Source organism: Bactrocera neohumeralis, chromosome 4 (assembly GCF_024586455.1).
Source record: "Bactrocera neohumeralis isolate Rockhampton chromosome 4, APGP_CSIRO_Bneo_wtdbg2-racon-allhic-juicebox.fasta_v2, whole genome shotgun sequence".
Lineage (NCBI taxonomy): Eukaryota > Metazoa > Arthropoda > Insecta > Diptera > Tephritidae > Bactrocera > Bactrocera neohumeralis.
Genome location: NC_065921.1, coordinates 77,208,079 through 77,233,714, shown reverse-complemented (window position 1 = coordinate 77,233,714; position 25,636 = coordinate 77,208,079). Strand labels below are relative to the sequence as shown.

Below are 25,636 nucleotides of genomic sequence, written 5' to 3'. Positions count from 1 at the left end.
AATAATTAAATGAGATGGAAACACTACTGTATGTAGATCTTTAAAAAACTTAGAAAATAAGTATCAAAATATATTTTTAAATAGGGTTGCCAGCTGTTCAATTTAATATAAATTAATAACCGAAATCAAATATAAATAAAAAAATTAATTAAACAAAATTTGACAAGAAAGTAAGATAATATAGACTTGACCTAACTTGAAGAAATTCTTTTGAGTAGGGTTGCCACCTGTTGAAATTCAAAAAGAAAAAATTGAATAAGATGGAAACACTACTGTATATAGATCTTTAGAAAACTTAGAAAATAAATATCAAAACACATTTATTTTTAAATAGGGCTGCCAGCTGTTCTATTTAATATAAATTAATAACAAAAATCAAATATAAATTAACTAATAAGAAAAACAAAATGTTATGAAAAAAATAAAATAATCTAAACTTGACTTAACAAAATAAATTCTTTTGAGCAGAGTTGCCACCTGCTTGAAATGCGCAATGCGAAAATTTAATAAAATGAAAACATTACAATATGAACACCTTAAAATAAACTTAGAAAAAAATATAATTTTCAAGAGGGTTGCCACCTGTTCAAATATTTTTGCAATAAAATTAATCTTATAAAAAGAATGAAATATAAACAAAAACTAAAATTTTTAGAAAATATTTTGGAGGAGGGTTGCCACCTGATTCAGCAATATGAAAATTAAAAAAAAAACTCGCTAAATAAATATTGAAATATTTTTTGAAGAAAGTTAAGATTTTTCCAAACATTATTATTTAAATAATTCCATATTGAGATATATATTTACAATTATTATTAGAAATATATGAAATAATACAAAAATATCCGGCAGAACATGTATCTTAGAAAGTTACTGCCAAAAATATTAGAAAAAACTATCGATTAAAAGTTTTACTGAGCAAATTTCAATTCCTCTAAGCCTTTCTAATTCTAATTTGAATATCGAATTGTTGCGACTAGCATTCGTTATTTATGTATGCGCTAAATACCCACTTTTATAACTACTGATATCACAAATTATTCGCAATCATCATTTCCTAATGCAATTCGAATTCACACACTAAACTTATCCAGGCCAACCGTGCTCTCATGCGGGATGTGCACATTTCGCTTTCGCAAATTTTCTTTTAATTTCCCAACATCATTTTTCTTCGGAGATGCGCTGAAGCATTTATTGCCGTAATTGCACTCTGTGCTACTTACGAGCGTGTGTATGTGTATATGTATGGGTAAATATAGACGGTGGCAAGTGTGTTATGCGCCAAGCTTTGATTAAAAATTTCACGGTCGACACGTTTTATGATTATTTGCCAGCTTCAGGCGGCTGACTGTTTAACGCTCTTGGCTATCTACTAATTTCACTTAATTTCCTACACTTTGATTTGCAATTGGAAGAGGAGAGCAGCGCTTCGTACATGTAGAGATTTTCTTTTTTTTCATGGTGTTTGGTGTTAGTATGCATGCTGGTGGCGTTAATCGCGAAAGTGACCATATATAGCGAGTATACGGGTTTATATAGATGACAAGCTGAATTACGAGATTGCTTGTAGACTCACCCAAGACTGATGAATTTCAGATCAATGAGGTAATAGTTAGCATAAGTAAATTCTTGCATACAGAAAAGCTGTTAAAGAACATCTTTTCGTTAAAAGATCTGTTTCTTGTAGGTTTACCAGATCCCAATGACAAGACACCTCAGCTTTCATAAATGAAATGAGTCACAGTTAAAATAGAATAAATTCCAGCCGACGGGCCCAATTTTCGACCACTTTTTGCAACAATTGGAGCCGTATGTCAGCACGAGCCGATCATTCTCTTCGAAGGCGTCAATCGACTCGGGCTTATCGGCTCAGACTAGCGGCTTTCCATAACTCCACAAAAGATAGCACTACCTTGGAGGCCAAGCCACAGTCCCACAATATTATAACCCGCTTAATTTTTGTAGAAATATGAACCAATGATTCCCTCTGCCCATAGAGCTACAGCAAACAGAGACTTAAAGATATAACGGCGCCTGAGCAATGTCTAGAGAATAACCATTACTCCAAACGTGAAAATTTTCTCTATTAAAGAAAAATGAAAAGAAATTTCTGCCAAACTCATAGGGCTATGCAGAATGAGCGCAAATATCAGCCCCGTTAAAATCGGAAAGAACCTCACCGAACCGTTCGATAGCAAACGATGTTTTAGACAGGGCGATTCTCGCTCGTTTTAGCTCTGTCTGCTCTAAAAGTACAATGCTACTGATGATCTTGACATCGTAGGCCATACCAAAAGTTCCGTCTACGCAGTATTTTCAAGCCTCGGAAGAAAAACGAAAGAGAGTTCGTCTTGTAGTGAGCGAGGTCAGGAAAAGTATCTGGAGGCCACATGCAAACCTATCTCTCGTCCAGGGAACTGCCTCACTGTTGGTAGCTATAAATTTTAAAAAGTTGGGGACTTATATTATATACATTATATATCTTAGAACCATCATAAATTCCATCAATAATCTAAGCCTGAAGATCAAGCCCGGAATAGTCTTGAGATGCTACTGTGGGTTCGGTAGACAATTGAGAAGCAGATCGCTCTAAGCCTCTCATAATTCCCCTAGCGACCTGTCTGAACTTAGTATGTACAACTGACGTGACCTCACAAAGCATAGCGGCAACTGGCGAAGATTCGTGTTTTAGTCCCAGATTTTCTGTAAAAATTGGTATCTGTCTCTATGTATACCGTTCAATTCATGGTCGTACGGCTTTAATTCGTGCATGAGTTGGACTTTGCGAGCTCGCAAACAAAAATTTTACCACAAAATCTTCCATAAGGCGGATGAACTCATTCCGGTCCTTTTCGACACTCTGCTCCACAGCAGCAATGGCGTCTTTGGTGCGCACTGTAATGTACTGTGCGGATGCATATCCAATTGAGTAATCAAGGTGTGAAACTGATAAATGGTTGCTCCAATTATCGAATCTGCTGTAACGTCCATGCGACTTAGGGAACCGTCCTTCTAAGCTTATCAACACGATATTTGAATATTATTTATTGTAAAATTTGTCCGAACCTACTTCAACTGCCCAAGTAACATTCACGAGAACTACGTCGCGGGCTTCAGACTCTAATACAATAAAACAAAACTTCGATACCAAGATGGACATTGCGTTCCAAGTAAAATTCCCGAAAACTTCGTCGCGAGCTTCAGACCGAAATACTTTAAACTATATGAAACTTCGACAGGGAGGTGGGCGTTATAATTTGAAGGATACTTGCAACCATTATAAACGGCACCAACATCAAAATTTCCACTGTTACTAAGGTATACACAGGAATGTTTTGGACTGTTAAGTTCGGATTTCAAGTCCACGTTGGCTCCTAAGCCAAGGCTTGAAAATGCTTCCTATAATCTATAGACATCTTTCCTCCTCTGTTCTTTAGACATTTGGTTTCGCTTTGAGAATTTATAGTTTCTTGAACTGGGTTCTCAAAAAAATATTACCGCTGGGTAATCATATTGCTTCGTATTCATATGCAAACATTTTATTACTTGTTAGTGTGTTTCTAACATGAAAGCACAGAGTCACGGTTCGCTATGGCACGCTCTTTGACTTTCGGATCAAAGCCGACGAAGATTCCACAAGCAAAAGTGACCGCCGGCAAAGCGAGAAAATACTTTAGCAACAATTGAGAAAGGCATGCATTGGCTTAGCTGTGAATTTCGCCAATTTCTTTGAAATCAATTTCTACGATACACGCTTAAGCTTCACGCGTACGCTATGCCAACACAAGAGCTCTAAGAGTTTATGATGTGTATGTCTATATCAGCCGCTGCATCTTCTCTTTCAACATTTATGGTTGCTATGATTTTCTCCTAAATAAAACTGAAAAATCGCCAACTAGTGTGGCAAGTGGCTGGTTGTTGCAAGTACACCACAAACATAGCAGCAACAACATAGACGGTTAGCAGCTGTGTATGAGTCGCCACACTATTTGCCAGCGCATCGATCCGTACGCCGATTTCGTAGGATGTCGCTGTTGGGCAATTCGGTTTGCATTGTTGTTGTTGTTGTGTTGTTTGGAGTCTTGATTGCGGCAAGTTGACAGCTGCTGCCGTTAAAAGTTGCCACATTAGCTGTCTGCCTTTGCCGTTTGCTGTCTATCGTTGTTTGTTGCCTGCAATAGCTGCCAGCTTATTTTTGTTGCTTGATAGCTTTCTTAATTCGCATTGTTGGTTTTTGTTGCATGGTTGCCACGCAGACATATATGTATTATGTGTATATATGAAGGAAAAGAGGAGCAACTGTTGTGCTTACGCTAAACGAAATGTCAACAGTGACTTTACAAATAAAAACAATTCGATAGCAGACAGCATCAACAAAGCTGCCACTTAGCTGTTGCAAGTTAGGAATTTGTAGCACTGCCACGCTTTCTTTTCTGCGAATTTCCAACAGCTTCCCATTTTTCCTCAGACTTTTCACAATGCCACGCTTTTATATGTACATATTACATATAAATGTTTTCATAAGAAACGGCTTCGCAGACACTTGATTACTTTGTCTTGCAACTTTTCGTAGACGCTTTTCTTTTCTTCAATTTTCTTCTCATATGACTTTTTCTTTTATTTTCCTTCATTTCTAACCAGTTACGCTGCTTTGAATGCCTCTAGTTAGAAAATTACAACTAGCTAGAACTTGCAACATGCAACATGCCTCATGTCACATGCTACTTATTTAGTTATATGTATGTATAACAGCAAACTAATGTTCGTAAAGCGGCTACCGATGGTAGTTAGTTACACACTGGTTGTTGTTGTAAAAAACATAGTACCTGCTCTCCTGTCGCGCTCGCTGCTAATTAATGTTTGGTGGTGCTTTAGTCTCGCCGCTTTGCTGCTTTTAATTGACGGTAATTCTGACTTGATTGGCAGCGGAGAAATTGCTAAAAGCTTTGCTAAGTGGAAATTTAGTGGAATTTAATTAAATACCGTTTCACTTTATTATTGCGCTACAGGCGAAGCTTTGGGCGCTTCTAACTGGTTTGCGAACAGATAAGTGGCGAGATAAACGGACTGATTAAACCGACTCGCAGCAATCATTAATTTTAAATTTTATTTGAGAGACTTCAGCTGAAAGTTGAGAGCCTCCAATTTTCCTATTATCTAAAAAACACTTTTGCAAATGTGCTAAAAATTGTCTTTAATCATATCGAACTCTAGGAAGCTTTAAATTTTGCTCTTGAACAAAAGTTACTGCACAAGAATACAAAATTAGTTTGTTCGAGTTGGTTTCTGTCTCAGGCATCAGTTACAACACTTATGAGTACCGAGCAAGAAGCAAGTCTTCGTTTACTTTTCAGAATCCGAGGCCAGTTTTAGCGTTTCGTTCCATCAACTACTTGTATATCCTAAATAAAAACTGAAGAAAAGCTAGTTTCGACTCACAATCATTAAAAACATTGATAAGTTACTAGTTACAGATATATACAAGGTGTGTTCCAAAGTAAACAGGACTTAAAAAAAAACAGAACAAATGGTTTTTTCGGCAAAATCAATTTATTTTATTTAAAATAGTCTCCTTCTGCTTCAGTACAGCTTTTTGCACGGTCCAAAAGCATGTCGAACGAGTGTTTTAGCTCGTTGGCCGGTATGGCCGCCAGTATGCCGGTGCAAGCCCTTTGAATGGCCGTCTGCATAGCGCTTTCCTTTCATGGGCAAATGCATTTTTCCGAAAAGAAAGAAGTCGCACGGTGCCATATCAGGTGAATACGGGGAGTGGTTAATGGTTAAAATGTGATTTTTGGTCAAATAATCGTCTTTCGAATGTTTGATTCTGAGCAATTTTTGGTCGTCAGTCAATTTGTGCGGAAAAATCGTGTACACACCTTTCTTAAGCCCAAATGTTCGGTCAAAATGTGATAAACCGATGTTTTGGATATGTTCATTTCCATTTCCATGAATTTCAATGATGATTTCGACTGATTTTTGATGAATTCACGCATAGTTTCGATGGAATTTCCGGTGATCACGGATTTTGATTGGCCCACATGTTGGTCGTCATTTATGTCCTCACGACCACTTTGAAAATTTTGAAACCACTCGTACACTCTGCTACGGGATAGGTAATCATCGCCATAAACTTGTTTCATCAATTGTTTGATTTATTCGGAAAAAGTTTTACCAATTTTAAAACAAAACTTAATGTTGGCAATCTATGAAATGTCATGAAATTTTCACTGGACAATCGATAAAGACATTCTAACGCACCAGTCGACATATAGATGGCGCTACCATGGGGCGCTACATTCAAAAATTCCTTTTTACTTTGGCGTTCCTTGTAAATATATAGAGCTTGTGAACCAGGCTTAGAACCCTCATATACTCTTTTACATGTACAGTAGAGGCCCGCTAATCCGGATCAATTAAAACCGGCCCCTATCCGGAATATAAGGAAATCCGCATTACCAAAGACATATCAGAACTATATATTATGAAAAAATATTTATAAATTTCTGTTTGTTTATTGTAACAAATAATACACATGTTCCAAAAAACAAAAAAAACTTAAACCAATAAAGCATAAAAGCGAATGTAGTGAATAAGAAACATGTGATCCGGATTAGAGAATACGGATAGAGAATGTCGGTCCGGATTACAAGGGACATAATAGAAATTTTGAGTTTTTTAACCCTGTCCGGATTACAGTGGAATCCGGATTAGGCCATGTCCGGATTAGCGGGCCTCTACTGTATTATGTGAAGGGTCACTTTTCGGATCTGATTAAAGAAAATTGCAAAATATGTGTTCATGATGATATCAGTTTCGAGGTGCTGTTGTTGTGTAGAGAAAGCATTAAACTTCCTTTTAAGACGCTGCAATTGTCCACATATTCTTTCTACTACGAACTAAAAATAGTAAGACTTCATAATTTATTCTTTAAAATCTATGTCGACCTTCCCTAAGCCCTATGCACTTCTGCCTGTCTTTTTCCAATCGTTGAAACAGTTGTTAAAGTCAATTTCCGGGACGAAATTAGTTGAAAATTTGTCGAAATACTCACGAAGAATCAATGCAAATGCGACGGTGCATTATCGTGGTGCAAAAATCAAAAATTTTCGCCCATAATTCCGGTCTCTTCTTAAGAATAGCTTCGCGCAAATGACACCAAACATTCAAATAGTATTTTCTGATCACAGTTTGCTCGATCGGAAGGAATACGCAGTGCCACACCTCAATAATCGAAGAAACCTGTCCGATAACCTTAGTTTTTGACATGTTTTGACGTGGTTTCTTCAGCTTCGGCTCACCTTTGTTACGATATTATGCCGACTGATCGTTTGTTTCCGGGCCTAAGCATAGAAACAAGACATTCTGTTAGTCGTAAAGTGATTTTGGAACCTATCATACTTTCACTTTTCCTACGCCCAAGTTGTCTTTAATCGTAGATTCTCAAGTACAAATTCCTATATTTTATTAACGTGTTGGTCATCAATTGATGTTGTCCTAGACGTGGTATGTCATCGAGGCGTTCTCCATCCTCTTCGAAGATCAGACTGTCTTGGAAGAGGTTGGATTTTAATAGTTATATTCAAGTTAGAATTCTCTACAGATGTGGATGGAGGAAAGTTTGAATAGGAGGAGGATACTATCTCAATTTGTACCGATGGGTCCAAAATGGACTGCGGTGTAGTTAATCGCATATACTTCGAGGATATTGATATCTCTTTACGTCTACCAAACTCAGCTTTCATCTTCGAAGCAGAAGTACTAGGCATAGAGAAAACCTGCAAAGTTCTACCGAATAACCACGGGACTATGTATACAGAGTGCGACCATTTATCATTAGTACAAGTGGCACTACTAGCCTTGTCGTCGCCAAAGATTAATTCCAGCATGGTAAACAAATGTAGAAATGCTTTAAGCTCACTGTCAAGTCCACTACACTTGTCCGTAAGTTGAGTTTCCGGTCTCAGCAAAAGGTAAACAAGTTGGTCAAAGCAGGAAACTCTCCAGACGAATCAGAGGTAGAAATAATACGGTGCCCTGTAGAACGATCGAAGGTTTCCTTAGTAAAAAATTTGAACAAACAGCTATGACAAAGAGACACTCTGAAATTGTGAACAAAATGCAAAATATTTAATTACTATTTCCAACAATATTTATTTTGTCGCCTTCAAAGTGATCCTCACCACATGTAATACAGTTATGCCAACGATTTTTCTAGTCGTCGAAACACTTTTCATAGGTATTTTTGGGATGGCCTTCAGGTCCTTCAGCGAGTTTTGTTTTATCTCTTCAATTGACTGAAAATCGGTTTCATGGAGCAGCAATTTCAGTTTGGGGAACAAGAAAAAATCTCACGGAGCCAAATCTGGTGAATACGGTGGCTGATCGATGGTATTCATTGCGTTTTTGGCTTTTGATTCGGCCACAATCGTGGCTCGATGCGATGGTACATTATCTTCCTGTAAAATTCATGAATTGTTCTTTCACAATTTCGGCCGTTTTCGACAGATGTTTTGAGGCGGTCTTTTTGACCGTCTATCCCTCTGAAACAAATTGATAGTGCACCAAACCACGACTGTCAAAAAAAGCAATGGGCATCGCTTTCCTTTTTGAGCGACTTTGGCGGGCTTTTTTTTTGTCTCGTTTTTTTCCTCCATTCCGATGATTGTTGCCTTGTTTGCATGTCATACTCATAAACGAATGTCTCTTAGGCTATTATAATGTTCTCCATAAATGTGGGGACCTGAGACGGTACTTCTTTTTGAAAAAATTCTGCTTTATCGGGACGAGTCGTACAAGAAGTTCCAGTAAGGAATCCGAAGTTCATTGTCAATATATTTTTAAGAATTTCTTTAGAAATGACGAGATTGTCTAATCTGGACTCTAGTTTTTCTCACTTGTTTACTATTTTTAAGTTCTCAGTAGCTTGCTCCCGATAAAACGAAAGCTTGCTTCGCTTTTTTATTTGGAAGATAAAAAATGTAGCGTTTCCACTTGTTACCGTTTTTATCTTAACTAGGCGTGAAAGAGGTTTATGTTTGTAGAAGTATATACATACATATATACTAATCTAAAATTCAAAATATGTAATACAAAAACAAGAAATAATAACCAAGCAAATATTGAAAGTAGTAAAGCAAGAGCCACGACACCCCACCGATACCAATTAAAAGATATACACAATACACATACATACATATGTGTACCATATATATATACATATGTATATATCAGATAAACCCGCAACCACATCGATATATGTATGTAGACCGAAAAGTATGTTCGCCTGCACATAAATAATTTTCGCTTATCAGTAAGCGCACAAATTATTTACCGCAATTCCAGAAATACATATGTACTATATGTGGGTTCGATTCCGAGAAGAGCTGCCAGAAGGCGCTGCGATTACAAACTCTTATATTTGCGCTCACGTCGCTACGCGAAGTCTTGTAGCACTCTTTATGTAAGTTTCATACATCGAAAGAGCGGCGACAAAACATTTTGCTTTGATATGACACTTTTATCAAATTATTACACATACAATGTATTCGAAACGTTACAGTTGTGTGCAACAAAATTGCAGTGAGTGACTGATTAGTTGGCAGCGACAATTTTTGTTTAGCAAATATTTTGATGGTCTATGCGCGATAGTGGAGTTCAAAGCATAATTTTGGAAAATTAGCGCTGATTTGACAGTGGTGTGCAAAAATATGAATTTGGGTTTAAGGATCGAATACTAAAAAAATTTTAAATTACCTTCAAAAAGTAGTTAGCTGAATGGAAATTTGTGTTTTATATAACTTTTACTGCCTAGTAGAGTTCTAGAACAGCTTGACAATTAGATAATAATGAAAAGGTATGAGGAATTGAGAAATATCAGCTTGAAATTTATCAAAAAATAATCGTGTACTTATTTAGAGACATCTCTTGTACACTTGTCCCGCATTGTTAATTAGTCGGGTAGTCGAAAAATTCTTTTCGTATTTCTAATCAAACTTCAACTTATTTTTTTTATATTTATAATTAACTTTACTGAATCCAAAAATACCATTTTGGTCGACCACTTTTTGTCATTTTTCCGCTGGAGACATTATTCCATCAGTGTGAAACTTTTCTGGTTTCACGGCGAAAAACTGCGACAAGTAATTTTCACAGGCTTCTCTTGAAGCGAACTTTATTACATTGCCAACTTTTCTGCATTGACAGAAACAAATGGTAGTCCGATGGTGCAAGGTCTGGGCTATATGGTGGATGCATCAAAACTTTCCAGCCAAGCTCTCCCAAATTTTGCCGAGTCATCAAAGATGTGCGTGGTCTAGCGTTGTTCTGATGGAAGACGAAGCCCTTTCTGTTGAGCAGTTTTAGCCATTTTTTTCGATATCTTGCTTCAATCTCATCAGTTGTTGACAGTAAAATGTAGAATTAAACGTTCGACCAGCCTGGAGCTACTCATAGTGGATGATTCCTTTCCAATCCCACCACACACTCAGCATAACTTTTCGAGACGTCAATCATGGCCTTGCGACTATTTGTTAAGCTTCACCACGCTTGGACCATGATCTTTGTCGCACATTATTGTCGTATTTGATCCACTTTTTGTCTCCTGTTACCATTCGCTTCAGAAATGGTTCGATTTCATTTCGTTTCAGCAATGAATCGCAGATGTTAAGTCGGTCCATTAAATTTTTTACAGACAATTCATGTGGTAGCTAAACATCGGGTTTCTATTTGTAGCCAGCCTTTTTTAAATGGTTCAAAACCGTTTGATAATGAATGTTAAGTTCGCTAGCGATATCATGGCTGCTTATGTGACGCTCCTGTTCAATATTTTCCACAATTACATCGACTTTTTCAACGCGAGGTGCATCATTCACATCGAAGCTTCCTGACATATTTCCGAACTGAAGAAGCCAATAAGTACGGAATTTAAGTGTTCCCGGACCAATAAATAAATCTCGTATAATACTGAACCGATCCCGAAAGACTATTTTCTTCTAAATAAGTAATTCAAAACTCTTGAAAACCTAACCATTTCCATCTATACAGCAATTCACTGCATTTTTATTGCTCACAACTGTTCGCGAGCGCATTACACACTTGTGTATGTATTTTTATCAGTTGTACTGCAACGCTACTCGATTTCAGTCAGTCTTCAAGCCAGTTAGTTAGTTGTGCTGCAGAGAAAAAAGTTGCTAAGAGTTAGTTGAGTGCTATTAGACGGCGGCGTCGGAAGTTTGGCTAGAAAAACAATTAAAACAAAAACGTTACGCGAAACTTAAACGAATAAATGTGCGCAGTTCTATCGAGTCCATTTGGCGACTGTTAAGCCACGTGCCGAAGTGAGCGGAAGCAAAGCCAGAGTGATAGACGGGATCACAAAGGAATTGGAAATTTATGAAAACAAAAAAATTAAAGGAAATTTAACCGAATTTTTGTTAAGGTGGTGTGAAAACAAAATTAAATGGTGCAGCGTTGCCATGTGTTTTTAATAGCGTTAGAGAAGTGAAAAGTTGGATTAAGTTGAAATATTTTTGCTAAAAAAAAAAAAAACAACAATAAAATGATATAATAATAAATTATTAATTTTTTTTGCAATTTCCTGTAAGTGCTTGACTTAAGTTATAAAATTTATGTTTTAGTTTTTATTTCTCATTAAATTTTTCTGGATAGAATTTTTATACAATTTATCGTTTTTTATCTAAGTCATGCCAGCTAGACGCCTAGAAAACATGATAACAGACAAATACATAGTTTGTTGCAGCATTTAGTTGTTACAGTAATTTTGCACACCAGTGTGTGCATATAAAGACAAATAACGATAATTTATATTATCAGTTCCCTTGTGAATAAATAATCTAGACACTTGAAAAATTAAATTTTGTTAAGATATCCAGGGCAACAAAAAAATATTTTCTCTATGGTTGTGATATATATTTGCTTATTATAAACAAAATTGACCATGAAATGCGCCATGATATAAATCTCTGGAAAGTTTTTAATTATCTAATCGAGAATAATTGATTAATTAACGATGCTTTTAAAATAATTTCCTTAAGTATTTGGCTAGACTTAACTGCTACCACTTGCTTTCATGACATTTTTAATTAATACGAAATATATTTAACACAATATATTCGTTGCACTCTTAAATGTAGGCCACAGTGGTTTAATGAGCGCTTTTGTAGCCACTGATGAGTCTATTCAGAGCGACTGGGAACATAAAAAAATCAAAAAATTTACTATGAAAAAATATAAATCTCCAGAAAGCTTTAATTTCATAAATTTTTCATTTCTTAAACGAGTATTTTAGGAAATTATCACTCTGGGGAAATCATCACTAAACTCTTATAAATATTTTGTATATATATTTTTGGCATGCCGCATTAATATTCATATATACAAGCTTCTATATCCACTTCAGAACACATTAGTTCAGTCGTAGGTTCATTCGCAAGTAAAATTCTTATCAAGTATTTGGTGTTAGCTGGGTTTACCAGAAATGTGTGGTTTGAGTTACATATTTTAAATATGTATTATTATAAATATTTGTTTATAATATCAAGTTTTAAATATTAGTATACATTATTTTTATTAATTTTTAGAAAAAACTTCCTACTGTACCACTTTTATTTTTATATCTTCTGATTATTACTGCCTTTTAAATAATAATTTTTTCTGTGAAACTATTACTTTGTGCTATTTAGTCTTTCTAAGGTCGATTTTCAGAATAAATCTGTTTATCCAAACTATCAAAGTTGAAGTTAAATCTTTCAAAAGTAAAAGAGCTTACAAGAAAAATTTTTGGTGGTTGTGGGAGTTTTCAGCGTCTTTCTTCTTCTTTACTGGCGTAGACACCGCTTACGCGATTGTTAGCCGAGTTAACAACAGCGCCAGTTGCTTCTTCTTTTCGCTATTTCTCGACAATTAGAGATACCAAGCGCAGCTATGTCCTTCTCCACCTGATCTCTTCAAAAGAATGAAGGTCTTCCTCTTCCTCTGCTTCCAGTGGCGGGTACTGAATCGAAATCTTTCAAAACTGGTGTGTTCTCCTTTACCTGAACAACATGACCTAGTCAACGTAGTCGCTGTCTCTCGATTTGCTAAACTATGTCAATGTCACAGTATATCTCGTTACATCGACTGCGATATTCGCCGTTGCCAATTAGTCAATGATCATGAATCTTCCGCAGAACTTTTTCTAGAAAACTTGTAACGCCAACTCATCAGATGTTGTCATCGTCCTTGCCTCTGCACCATATAGCAGAACGGGAATGATGAGAGACAGAATTTGATCTTTGTTCGTCAAGAGAGGACTTTACTTTTCAATTGCCAACTCAGTCCGTGGTAGCACCTGTTGACAAGAGTGATTATGCGTTGAATATCAAGGCTGATATTGCTGTGTTACGAGATAGACGAAATTATCTACGACTGCAAAGTTATGACTATCAATAGCCAAGTCCCGAATGTGGTGTCTGTTTGTTTGAGGAGAAGAGATTTTTCATCTTGCCCTCGTTCACAATCAGACCCATTTGCTTCCGTTCTTTGCCCAACCTGGAGAAAGCAGAACTAACGGCTCGGTTGTTGAGACCAATGATATCGATGCGTCGTACTGCGAGCTTATTTCCGCCAGAAATAGGTTAAAGAATTCATACAATAAGGAGTACCTGTCTGAAATTTCGCTTAGTCCAACTTCACTCATACGAATAAAACCCTTCTTGGTAATGTATTGGTAATCTATAGTTCTTACGCGGTTGTTAGTTCAGAATGCATGGCAGTCTAGGGAGCTTCTGGAATTTTGTAAAGGCTTTCAACTTAAACGAGTGTTTTTTAATGAGGCAATATTTTTTCGGAATCGTTCTTTTTGAAAGCACAGTTTGCCATTTCAAAAAGAAGAGGACACCGAACCTGATTTTCACAAGAAAATTTTGTTCAGCGATAGATATCACTTAAGGTTGATTGGGTTCATAATAAACAAAATTGTCATTTTTGAAGGGATAACAATCCACAAGCTATTGTTGGGACGCCGATAAATCCTCAAAGATTCACTGTGTGGTGTGGTCTATTGACAGAGCGACCCTTTGAACCATATTTTTTCAAAAAAGAAGCCTGCCATAATATAACAGTCAAAGGGGAACGCTATAGCGCCATTATTAATAACTTTTTTCGTGCTTTTATTGTAGGATGTTAAAGTGGACGATCTTTGATTCTAACGAGTGTCTGCCTTATATGCCAAATAGCTTCCGAAACAATCACTTTATAGAAAGCAACTCTTGGTGAGCGCATTATCTCGAGTCGTGGGCCTGTGACGTAGCTTTCAAAATAAAAACAAACTTCTTTTATATTCATAGTAAACATATACTATCATATGGCTTAATATTGGGTAGTCGATTCGTATTTCTAATCAAATTTCAACTATTTTTTTATACTCTCGCAACAATGTTGCTAACGAGAGTATTATAGTTTTGTTCACATAACGGTTGTTTGTAAGTCCTAAAACTAAAAGAGTCAGATATAGGGTTATGTATACCAAAGTGATGAGGGCGACGAGTAGAGTCGAAATCCGGATGTCTGTCTGTCCGTCCGTCCGTGCAAGCTGTAACTTGAGTAAAAATTGAGATATCATGATGAAACTTGGTACATGTATTCCTTGGCTCCATAGGAAGGTTAAGTTCGAAGATGGGCAAAATTGGCCCACTGCCACGCCCACAAAATGGCGGAAACCGAAAACCTATAAAGTGTCATAACTAATCCATAAATAAAGATATTAAAGTGAAATTTGGCACAAAGGATCGCATTAGGGAGTGACATATTTTGAAGTAATTTTTTTGGAAAAGTGGGCGTGGCCCCGCCCCCTACTAAGTTTTTTGTACATATCTCGGAAACTATTATAGCTATGTCAACCAAACTCTACAGAGTCGTTTTCTTCAGGTATTTCCATATACAGTTCAAAAATGGAAGAAATCGGATAATAACCACGCCCACCTCCCATACAAAGGTTATGTTCAAAATCACTAAAAGAGCGTTAACCGACTAACAAAAAACGTCAGAAACACTAAATTTTACGGAAGAAGTGGCAGAAGGAAGCTGCACCCAGGCTTTTTTTAAAAATTGAATATGGGCGTGGCGCCGCCCACTTATGGACCAAGAACCATATCTCAGGAGCTACTAGACCGATTTCAATGAAATTCGGTATATAATGTTTTCTTAACACCCTGATGACATGTACGAAATATGGGTGAAATCGGTTCACAACCACGCCTTCTTCCAATATAAAGCTATTTTGAATTCCATCTGATGCCTTCTTTGTATAATACGAGTATAAACATTAGGAACTAATGATGATAGCGGAATAAAACTTTACAAAAATACGGTATTTGAAAAATATGTAAATGACGTATTATGAAATCTCGATTATCACTTTACCTTGCGAGAGTATAAAATGTTCGGTGACACCCGAACTTAGCCCTTCCTTACTTGTTATTTTTTTTATTTGTACTACTGAATAAGTAAACAAATATGAACCATTTTGGTCGACCACTTTTTGCTATTAGCACTGGAGATATACGCCTGCAACAACATCTATTGACGAAAAGAGTTTTCGACTACCAATATGTACAAATGTACTGAACAGATTATATAGTTAATATTAATTTTGATGCTTTCGAGAGTATATTTTTGCATTAAGCTACAACACTGTCACAGTAATCAACTCCGCTGCTCAGAATTATCTGCTAGTTTGCGAAATTTATTAAAGCTCTACATCGAATTTTGGAATATGAATATTGAAGCTCACCCACAAAACTACAACTAAAATAAACTTTACAAAAATTGTTTGTATGCTTTATAGTTAAATATTTTCCCACAAATAAACAACAACAATAAGCTTCGCTAAAATTTGTTTGCTTGCTTATTAGTTGTTGTACAAAAACGCCAAATCCAATGAAATATTTTCATTTCATTTTTGGGCGCTATCGATGGCAGTCCGATTCAAATTAATCACTGAAGCGTATGTCCTTATGCTGGCACAACACATAGACACACATCCACACACATATGTTTTCATACACAAACATATATATTTTCATACACACACATATACGGACACATTGAGTTGGCGTGCTGTGAATAGGTGGGCATTTACATGCAATACAAATTAATTATATGCGACATTGTTGTTATTGTTATTGCTGTTGTTGCTGAACTTAATTTAGAGCAGCGCCAATGTATTAACACTTAGTTGTAGCAACATCAATCGAGGCATGTCGCTGCCTTCTCAGCTGCCGCCGCACAGATTCAAGCAAAGTTGTGATTTATGCAGAGGAAATGTTGTATGTTGTTGTTGTTGCCACCGACACTATTATTACTACCCGTATATAAGTATTTTTAGACGACAGACAGTGGCTCTACATAGCTAAATAGGGGCAACGCTAAAGGACTCACACACAGCCACAACTACATACACATCCACGCTGGCGCTAGTGTGCGTGCCAATTCATGCATAATTAATGATGTGTGCATAATTAATCAATTCATCAGCAGCAACAGTGTAAATATAAAATATTATATCTACGTATCTACATATACACGAGCATACATATGCACTTACTCCAGCTGCGCTTGGTTTATTAGCGCTGCCTTACAACAGCGCACTTCATCAATAGCGCATGTAATCAATTCGCCGGCAACAAGATACGCATGATGCACAACAATAACAACAATAATAGCAATAATTATAATAAAATATGTTAATTATGTGTTGGCTGCTCACCACTGCAAAAGCATAAAGCAACGCCGGATTGCTCATCGCAATTTTCAGCAAAAACGTGGCAACGACAAGGCCATCGGTTGGGCTTTTAATGGCCAACGAACATAAATATTTATTTACTTGCTGACCGTGTAAAAACACAAAACCGCAAAGAACAATGCTATACAAACTGGTGTTGTTGCTGTTTTGGTACGATAAAGTCCATGCTTTGATATATACGAGGGCGGTGCGATATGTACTTAGACTACAAAAAATATTTTAAATTTTGAAAAAGTAACAACGACTCAAATTAAGTTGAAAAAAACAAGAAAAAACTTATTAATGGTTGCCTCAAAGCTTGAGAAAGTTCTCTTTTGTAATACCCTTCACAAATAAAAAAAGTTTCCAGCACAAGTACTTAATTCCGATAGTTCACTTTGTATGGCAGCTATATGCTACAGTCATCCGACCTGAACAATTTCTTCGAATATTGTATCATTGCTTTAGACAATAATCAGAGCCGATTTGCGTGGAGATATCTCGTCAAACAAACAAGTTTCCCATACAAGAACGTGATTCCGATCGTTCAGTTTATATGACAGCTATGTGATATAGTGGTTCGATATCGACAGTTTCGACAAATTAGCAGTTTCTTGAGCATAAAAGAAGAAGTGAAAAATTTCATATCGATATCTCAAAAACTGAGGGACTTGCTCGAGTGAACATACAAATTTGAATCAGTTCGCCCTGCCGATCACTTATATATATATTTCAACGGTCTCCACCGTTTATTTCTCAATGGTAGAAACTAATTAGCAAATTTAGTATATCCTGTTCAGGTATAAAAAAATAGTCACTTCAGAAAAATTACAGAAAACGGTGGCAAACACCTTATCGACCGTGGGACGCTTTCTGCGCTTTCTTCCGAGAAAGTTTGTCGAATAAAGTCCATTTTTTCAACAATCCTTTGGCATCTGATGACTTGATCGGTTAATCGCTGTTTCGTCGACGGTGTCTAAATGATCCAAATACTCTTTTGGATTGCGCTAACCTAAAATAGCATCCAAGACAGTTGCACTTTTTGTCCGTAGTGAGCAATCGCGACACTCATGGTCCGAATAGCTTTATTATGCACAATACTTCAAGCAGGATGAGACCAACTGCTGTTTTTTTAATGTTTTCTAAAATCCGCTGGCACACTCGCTCCCATATGAGGTCAAAACAAAACTGCCGTTTCGATTCGGCTGAAGTTCCAACAATATAAAAATGTACTACATGAAAGTCAATTTCTCATTTGATACTGCCATGACCTGGCGTTGAGGTTCGGTACTTATCGGAGCGCCTTCGTAAGTTCGAAGAGAAATTAATAGCAATTTTGATTATCAATGGTAGATATCTTATTTCCAGCTAAATTGAAATCCATTTAACTTCGAACGAAATTTTACTAAGCGGAAGCGTTATTTAGCAGAAAAATGACGGGATAAGGGCTGCGGTGACTTCAGAACCGCACGGAAAATTATGTCGCTATCACTGCTTAAGATAAGAGGTGGTTATGCATGAAGTGCTGTCATATTTTCTATAAATTTCGATGAATTTCATTATCTACTCACATTTATATGACTGTACTTCTGAAACAGCTTGCCAAGAGTTGCCATACTTCGCATAAGATCCAATAAAGCTTATCCGAAAATAAGCATAACTCTGTTATATAACAGCGATAATGAACCGACCGAACGAACGAAGGTGCAATTTATTAGTACTGGGTCGATAATTTCATTTTTTGAAATTTTTACTCTTTAGCTGTCAATCAATAGAACACCAAAACTGCTTTTGATAGTTTGGAAAGAAATGGATTAGTGGAAGAAACTTTTTTAAGATGTATCATCGTAGCACTTTTGTTTGTTTGAAATGGGACAGAATGAAGAAGTTTGGTGCGCCTATCTCACAAATCATTAAGGCTGTTTTAACCGAGCTTACTGAGAGGAAGCTCTTCTAGCACCCACTTTTAGGTGGAATCCTATATCTAAGGAACTACTCGACGAACTAAATTTGGTTCGTCACATTATTTTGATCGTCCTATGTTGTCAGCCAAAACAGGAAAAATTGGGTCAATGCTTGCATAAGATCCCATATACCTAATATAAATATTTTTAAGTCCGGTTTATACGGGTCAACATATAAGATATCTTAAAGAAATTGAGAGAGCGTTTCCTTTTAATAACATTATGTTCTTATGTCTACAATGAAATGATACCCATTTGAAGATTTGGATCTCCATTGTATCTTGCATTCTAGCACTGGACCAATAGACCTCAGGTGCGCTTTGCAGGCGCTCTTCGACTACCCACTCCTGTGCGGCTGCAAGATCCTCTTGACCTAGAGTAGAACGCAGAACATCTTACGAACTACGTGCCCTTAGCAAAGTACATCCATCAGGCTTTCATGCGGTCAGGAAATAATCTTGACTGACGCAAGTTATTTAAGTTATATGGAAGGTCATCCAGACACTTTCTACTCCATTGTCCAACCTTTACAAGACTGAAGATGAAACATTTTGGCAGTCTTAGCATCGGCGAACTAAGAGACATAACCAAACCGGACCGTAAATGTCTCAATAAGATTTTAAAAGGCACAACGCGTTTTGTTAATTTTTAATGGTCTTCTGATCTATTATATAGGAGTTGTAGGTAATATAAGAGACTGGAGTTCCAGGCTGTACCAGTGAGATCCCTTTAGGGTCGATATTTTAATCTAACCCAACTTACAACTGCCAGCCAATATTAACCTCAGCTTACATGAACTTAATAATACGCCTCACTTTTCATAAGTACTTTTTGCGAGGGCCTTCAGCGAATTTCGTTTTATCTCTTCGATCGACTGAAAATGAGTTCCATTTCGATGATTGTTGACTTGTTTGCATGTCAAACTCATAAATCCATGTCTCATCGGCAGTTATAATGCTCTCCATGAATGAGAGATAGACCGGTTTACGGTACTCTCTTTGAAAATAATGCAGCTTTATCAGAACTAGTCGAGCCAGATCGCCTTTTATACCCAAAATATCCACCAAAATCATTCGAACGGACTTGCGAGAGATGTCGGGCTCTCTTGCTATCTCTCCAACACTTGCTTAACGATGTTCAAGCACCATATCCTTCACACTTTTTTTAAATTTTCATCAGTTGAAAGTCGTCCAGAAGGAGGCATGTTTTCAACTATGTCTCGACCCTCTTCGAAGGCTTTGTACCACTCGTAGGCTTGTGTTTTTTAATAAAACTGAATCAGTGTAAGCTTTTTCAACATTCGCAACGATTTGGCATAAGAAATTTGGTTAAAAATACAAAATTTGACACGAATTCTTTGTTTCAATAATTTTAAATTACCTTAAAATGCCTCTCACTAATTGTATTGTGTAATTTTAAAACTCCCCTTAACAACTACTGGTCACGTTGTAATTTATTTATTGAATTGCTTGCGGTTCGTCGCATTTCAGACCGCCAACCATTAATTGAAAGCATAACTTAGTGTCCAATTATGCTGGTCAGCCATTCGCGTCAACCGTATTATTGTCCTTGGCTGTCGCACTCAGTTCACTAATTACACTCTTAACTAGCGACATCACAGTTGATCCTTTAACAATACTGTCACAGCTGTTAAGGCTGTTGTTGCATAATTTAATTAAGGTGCAAAGTTTTTTATTGAATATATTTTGCGTTTGCTCTTTACTATGTTATGTACGGTTATTTAAAAATTGTGTGGCAAGTGACAACGGCGTTAATGTTGCAGGTTAATAAATTTATTGTAATTGATTATTGTTGTTTTTATTTATTCGTTCTTTTTGCTGATATTTATCGCATTGATTTTATGCTACCATTTTGTATATAATCCTGTGAATGCTGCCATACTTTTTATTACAATTTTTTTTTTTTGTTGTTGCATTTAATGTTATATGTATTATATGAAACTGTGTCGGTCTTTTCATTTTATTATTTTATTTTTATTATTTTAATTATTCACATTTTTTTAATTTTTTCCGCCTTTTTGTTTAATGATTCCATTTCCACGCATATTAATCATGGCATTACTGCTATTTTATGGCATCAGCAAAGCATTTTTATATATTTACCGTTATATTTTATTACCATGCAATGATTTTATTTGATTTGCTTGCAATTTTAATATTAAAAATATTCTGAGGCAAAACTTCACAAGCCTCTTTAAATGTGGTATCTGTGAGTATGAGAAATTTCTGTAAAATAATTGAGTCCTCTCTTCGCCTTTAAAAATCCATATGATATTAGGCGATTCAAAGATATTCTTCTCAAAATTGGCTGACTTGATTCAAAATACTTATAGTATGAAACATACCTGATTTAATATGGTTATGTTTTACCTTTGTCTGTATGGAGTTTAGTTAATTCAGTCAAAATTCTGGTCTTTTGGTTCAAATCTGATTTCATATAATAATATATATAAAAGACACTAAACAATAGGTTGGTTCGATTCGTATGCTAAATAAATAGTCGCTATGTCTCTAATTCTAATAGAGATATATTCAGCCTCCTCCTCTCAGACAGATTCCGTCTTCCTGTCTCGCTCTATACTGAGCACTGCAGGCTCAATAAACACTTGTTAAACATGGGCATAGGCTCTAGTGCAAACTGCCGGTTTTAGAACATGGAACCGGAAACTCCAGAACACCAAATTCTAGTTTGTCCAGCAGTTTGTAGAAACAGGCTCAAACCCCTTGAAACCATCTACTTGGACAGGGATCACATCGCCTCCATCGCGCTCAGCAAGCTTTCTCAACACTTCCAGCCTTGTCTAATCAATTTTAATAATAAATTATTAAATAAATAATAAATTTGCGAGTACTGGCTTCGTTATTTAAACTTTCATATCTTCTTCGTTTTGACTGGAACATGTCCCCTGGTACCTCTGCTCTTATCATAGTAAACTATAAACTGTTTCTGCTAATTAATTGTTATCAAGTTATAAATTGAAAAGTTGAAATAACACCACCACTGCTTCTGGTCTTTCATTGTTTGAAACTACAATTTCCGGTATTTTGGTATGTCGGACAATATGTAAAAACGTTACTTGAAAACACCCACTAAGAAATGTTATACAACTTAATTCCGCATATATATTGGGTTCTAGGTCAGGATTTCTGGTAAACAAAGCAGCTAATGAGATCGTCAAAAGTGCCATCCGCCTGGCTATAGAACAACTATACATAGGAACTATGGAAGTCAATAAGAGCGATATACTACTACAACGGAATTTACGAAAAGCCTGACAGGTAGATCAGAGTCTTAAAAGGACTGCCGGACGGCTGTTAGCCACTTGACAGTTCACAACCTACTGAAAGTGCAGAGAAATTAACATGAGAAAAACACTAGAACATCTCCTATGCCCTTGTTCAAAAGTGTCTAAAAGTCGACTCAAGTATTTAGGAGCTTCGAAGTTCAAAGGTTTGGACATAGTTTCGAACATAGACTTCAGATCCGTCTTAAAGTTCGCCACAAATGTTGATGTCCTGTGTGACTAATTCTTCACCTCAAATTAAACTAAACCACCATTTGGCATTACTAGGAACCAGTAAGTCTATGTATTGCGTGATAGTCGGACAGTATAACCTAACTTAACCTAATTCTCCCGAAGAGATAGTGAACGGGATCGCTAAGAGTGGTGTTAGGCTATCATCGGATAACATGACTGATATTGGTAAACACACGCATTGTCTTCACGACGATCTGGACAAAAGCATGCAAAGCGGTTTGAATTTCGATAGAATGATCTAACTTGGTGCAATACTGCAAACGTCATGTTGAAAGTGAAGGCACTAGGAAAACAATGGAGCACCTCTTTTACACTTGTCCAGCACTAGCAAGACAACGCCTAAAACAATTGTAACCCCCATGGTATGAGAAACTGGAAGATCCTCAAGAATGACTACTTCTTATGACTTACGTAACGGCACGACATCTGGCTTCGCTAAGGACCAAAGCTGGTCTAAGTGTGGCTCACAAGCCTATTCGAGTAACCTAACCTAATTCTTTCAACTGTCGAGCTTAGATTGTTGAAGGAAAATAAAAGGCCAGTTTCTCACAAACACACAATTTCCAACGGGGTTTAAACAAAGCGCTTTATCGATACGAAAGCGAATAATTTCTCATTCAATACCAATATGTATGCAACATAACCTCACTACCTTATCACAGAATGTGCCAAACGTGGAATTGTAAATCAATTTGCCCAACAAAAAAGTGAAAACAAAGACGTTATCGAATATGCCGTCATTTCTGTAAATATCTATGCTTGTTTTCGCTAAAAGCTGTAAATTGAACTTATGGCTTATCTTGTCAGTCATTTGGTGTACTTCCGCGCGGAACATTTCACCGAAACTATATTTACCAGTATTTAGTGCTGATTTTATCGTTGCCATCGATTCGCCAATTTTAGTGAAAATAAAAGCCAATCAAACCGAGACCACAGCACTTAACTTTCATTGACGTGTAAGTAGATATGGTAATCATATCTAGTGAGTATAGTGAATTGTATGGGAGTGGTAATTAGATACTGGAAGGGTCGGTACATGTGTACAGGTAATTAGAGTAAATGTCATTCTATTGGTATTCATTCTAGTCTCAAATTTACATTAATTCTTAGTGAAAAGTTAGACATGTGATTGTCAAGAAGAAAAAACGCATATAATTTGGTGTTATAGCCAAAGATTTGGCTCTGTTTTAAAGATAAGGGTTTGTCAATATGTTCTACAAAATGTTTCAACAAGTGACCGGCGCGGCTAATTCGAATGAGTTCCAGCCGAGAGGTTTAATTTTCGACCACTTTTTGTAGCAATTTGGGTGGTGTTAGCAATGATGCGCCGAATATTCTTTTTCAAGGCATCAATCGCCTTGGTTGCACGATCTTAGAGGCCACGTCACCGGCCCACGACGCAAGATAAAGCATTCACCAAAAGTTTCCTTCGATAAATTGATTATTTCGTCGACTATATGGCATATAGCACCGTCTTGTTGGAACCATAGGTCTTTCACATCAAAACCCTCCAATTCAGGCAAGAAAAAGTCATTAATCATGGCTCTATAGTCCTTTGATGGCAATAAGCCGGCTTAACTTTTGAAAAAATATACATACATATAATAAACTAATGAATCCCTTTGCTAAAAGAGCAGACTTAATACTAACTTTTTGAGTAAGTAGCGGTGTCTCAACCGTGGCTTGTGGACTATCATCATTCCATATGCGATAACCGTGAATAAGCTACATCGCTGAACCAAATTTTTTTGTAAAAATCGGTATCAGTTGCAATATCTGTTTGGACCCATTTACCGGATTTGTGATGCTCTTGATGGTCGCTCGGCTGCAATTCTTGCACGAGTTGGATTTTGACAGTCCGCAAACCAAGATCCTTCCATAAAATCTTCAATAAAGTGGTTGGGTACAGCTCCAATTGTTGCGCGCAATGGCGTATGAACTCATTCGGGTCTTCTTCGACACTCGGCTCCACAGTAGTCTTCGGAGTGCACTGTACTGTATGAGGATGCGCATCATCAACTATAGCTAACGTGGTGCGAAACTGATCCATGGTTGCTCAAGTTACCGACTCTACTGGGTGATTATCGCAACCGAATATTGGTCTCGTCGGACGAATCGTGGAGTTATTTTGCAAACCTTGCTCCGGAGTAGGTTCGTAGCATAAAATGACAAGCCTAACTGAGTATGAATAAACTCCGAAAACCACGTGTCTAAAAAAACACCCGTTATTTATTGATTTGCCATGGGAAAAATTAGATAAGCCTTGACTTCGAGCATCCACAGTAGTACTCATACAGATTTCCGTCGACTGTTTCCTACGCTTCCGATATAAATTTGTTTCGCGGTCGCTTAATATTCACTACATTTTCACAACTTGCGCGATCCACTATTTGTAGCTTCGTTACTGCTTGCTTTACAGCTGGAGCTACACTTCTTTTGAACCGCCTTCTATTAGTGTTTTGTTTTCTCCATTTATTTGCGCTGCCAAAGCCTTTGACTATATTAAGTAATAACATTATATCGCTGATTTTCCGCTTTGCCAACCACTGCACACGCCATACCCAGCATAGGACGGCAGATGAAAAGCATTGGTGTGCAATCGGCGGCCAACAACACACCGCACACCGCACAGCCTTTACGCGCTTCGCTCAATTATGTCCGGCTATCGGTTGATCAGTTTAGCCTTGCCATTCAATTCACCTTTGTGGTTACACCTGACAGCCGCGCAATGATCTGCCTGCAAGTTTTTACCCGCAACACCTCAGGGAGGCTAACAAAAACTCAAAATGAATAACAACAACAGCACAACAGCAACAAAAACAATTCCCTTTTCAGCAGTTTGTTGCAACACCTTTGTAACATCGCTCCACACCAGCTTGTCAGTCGCATGGATTTTCCAGTTTTCAAAGCGGCTCGTGTTGGGTTGTTGTTTTTTTGTTCCATCGTGTTCTCGGTTGCGCTTCGGTTAATCTCAGTTTGTTCGCCAACTAAACTAGCCATGTGCATTAGCCATTAGCTATTAGCCATTGCACTTGACTGCAATTGAGTTTGTTGACCACACAAATCGAACAAAAAGGTCTCTAAGTCGATGGAAGTATGTAATGCCTAGCATAGCATGGTATAGCTGAACGGGGCACAATAGCAACAAAAAGGCGTAGAGTAAAGTAAATGGCAAATATTCTAGGTGCATGTGTGTGTTTATGTATATATGAGTGCATGTATTGCTGTATGTTAGCCTACGTACTAATCAACAGATTGCGATTCTTCTTAACCTAACTTTTGTACTTTCATACTTATCTAAGCATGCATGCAGCTATGGCGTACATATGC

The 25,636-nt window shown here is 37.0% G+C and overlaps 1 protein-coding gene across 6 annotated transcripts in view; it reads left to right on the top strand.

The window, feature by feature from the left end:
* Positions 1 to 25,636, top strand: part of LOC126756146 (putative polypeptide N-acetylgalactosaminyltransferase 9) — a 524,546-nt gene that overhangs the window by 379,870 nt on the left and 119,040 nt on the right. The window contains exon 1 of one of the 6 annotated variants that reach the window (XM_050468996.1): positions 11,213 to 11,601. The exons of the other annotated variants lie outside the window; for them this stretch is intronic. The gene's annotated coding sequence lies outside the window, so the exon portion shown is untranslated. Of the gene's footprint in view, positions 1 to 11,212; positions 11,602 to 25,636 lie in introns of those variants that run through there. 6 annotated transcript variants of the gene reach the window in all.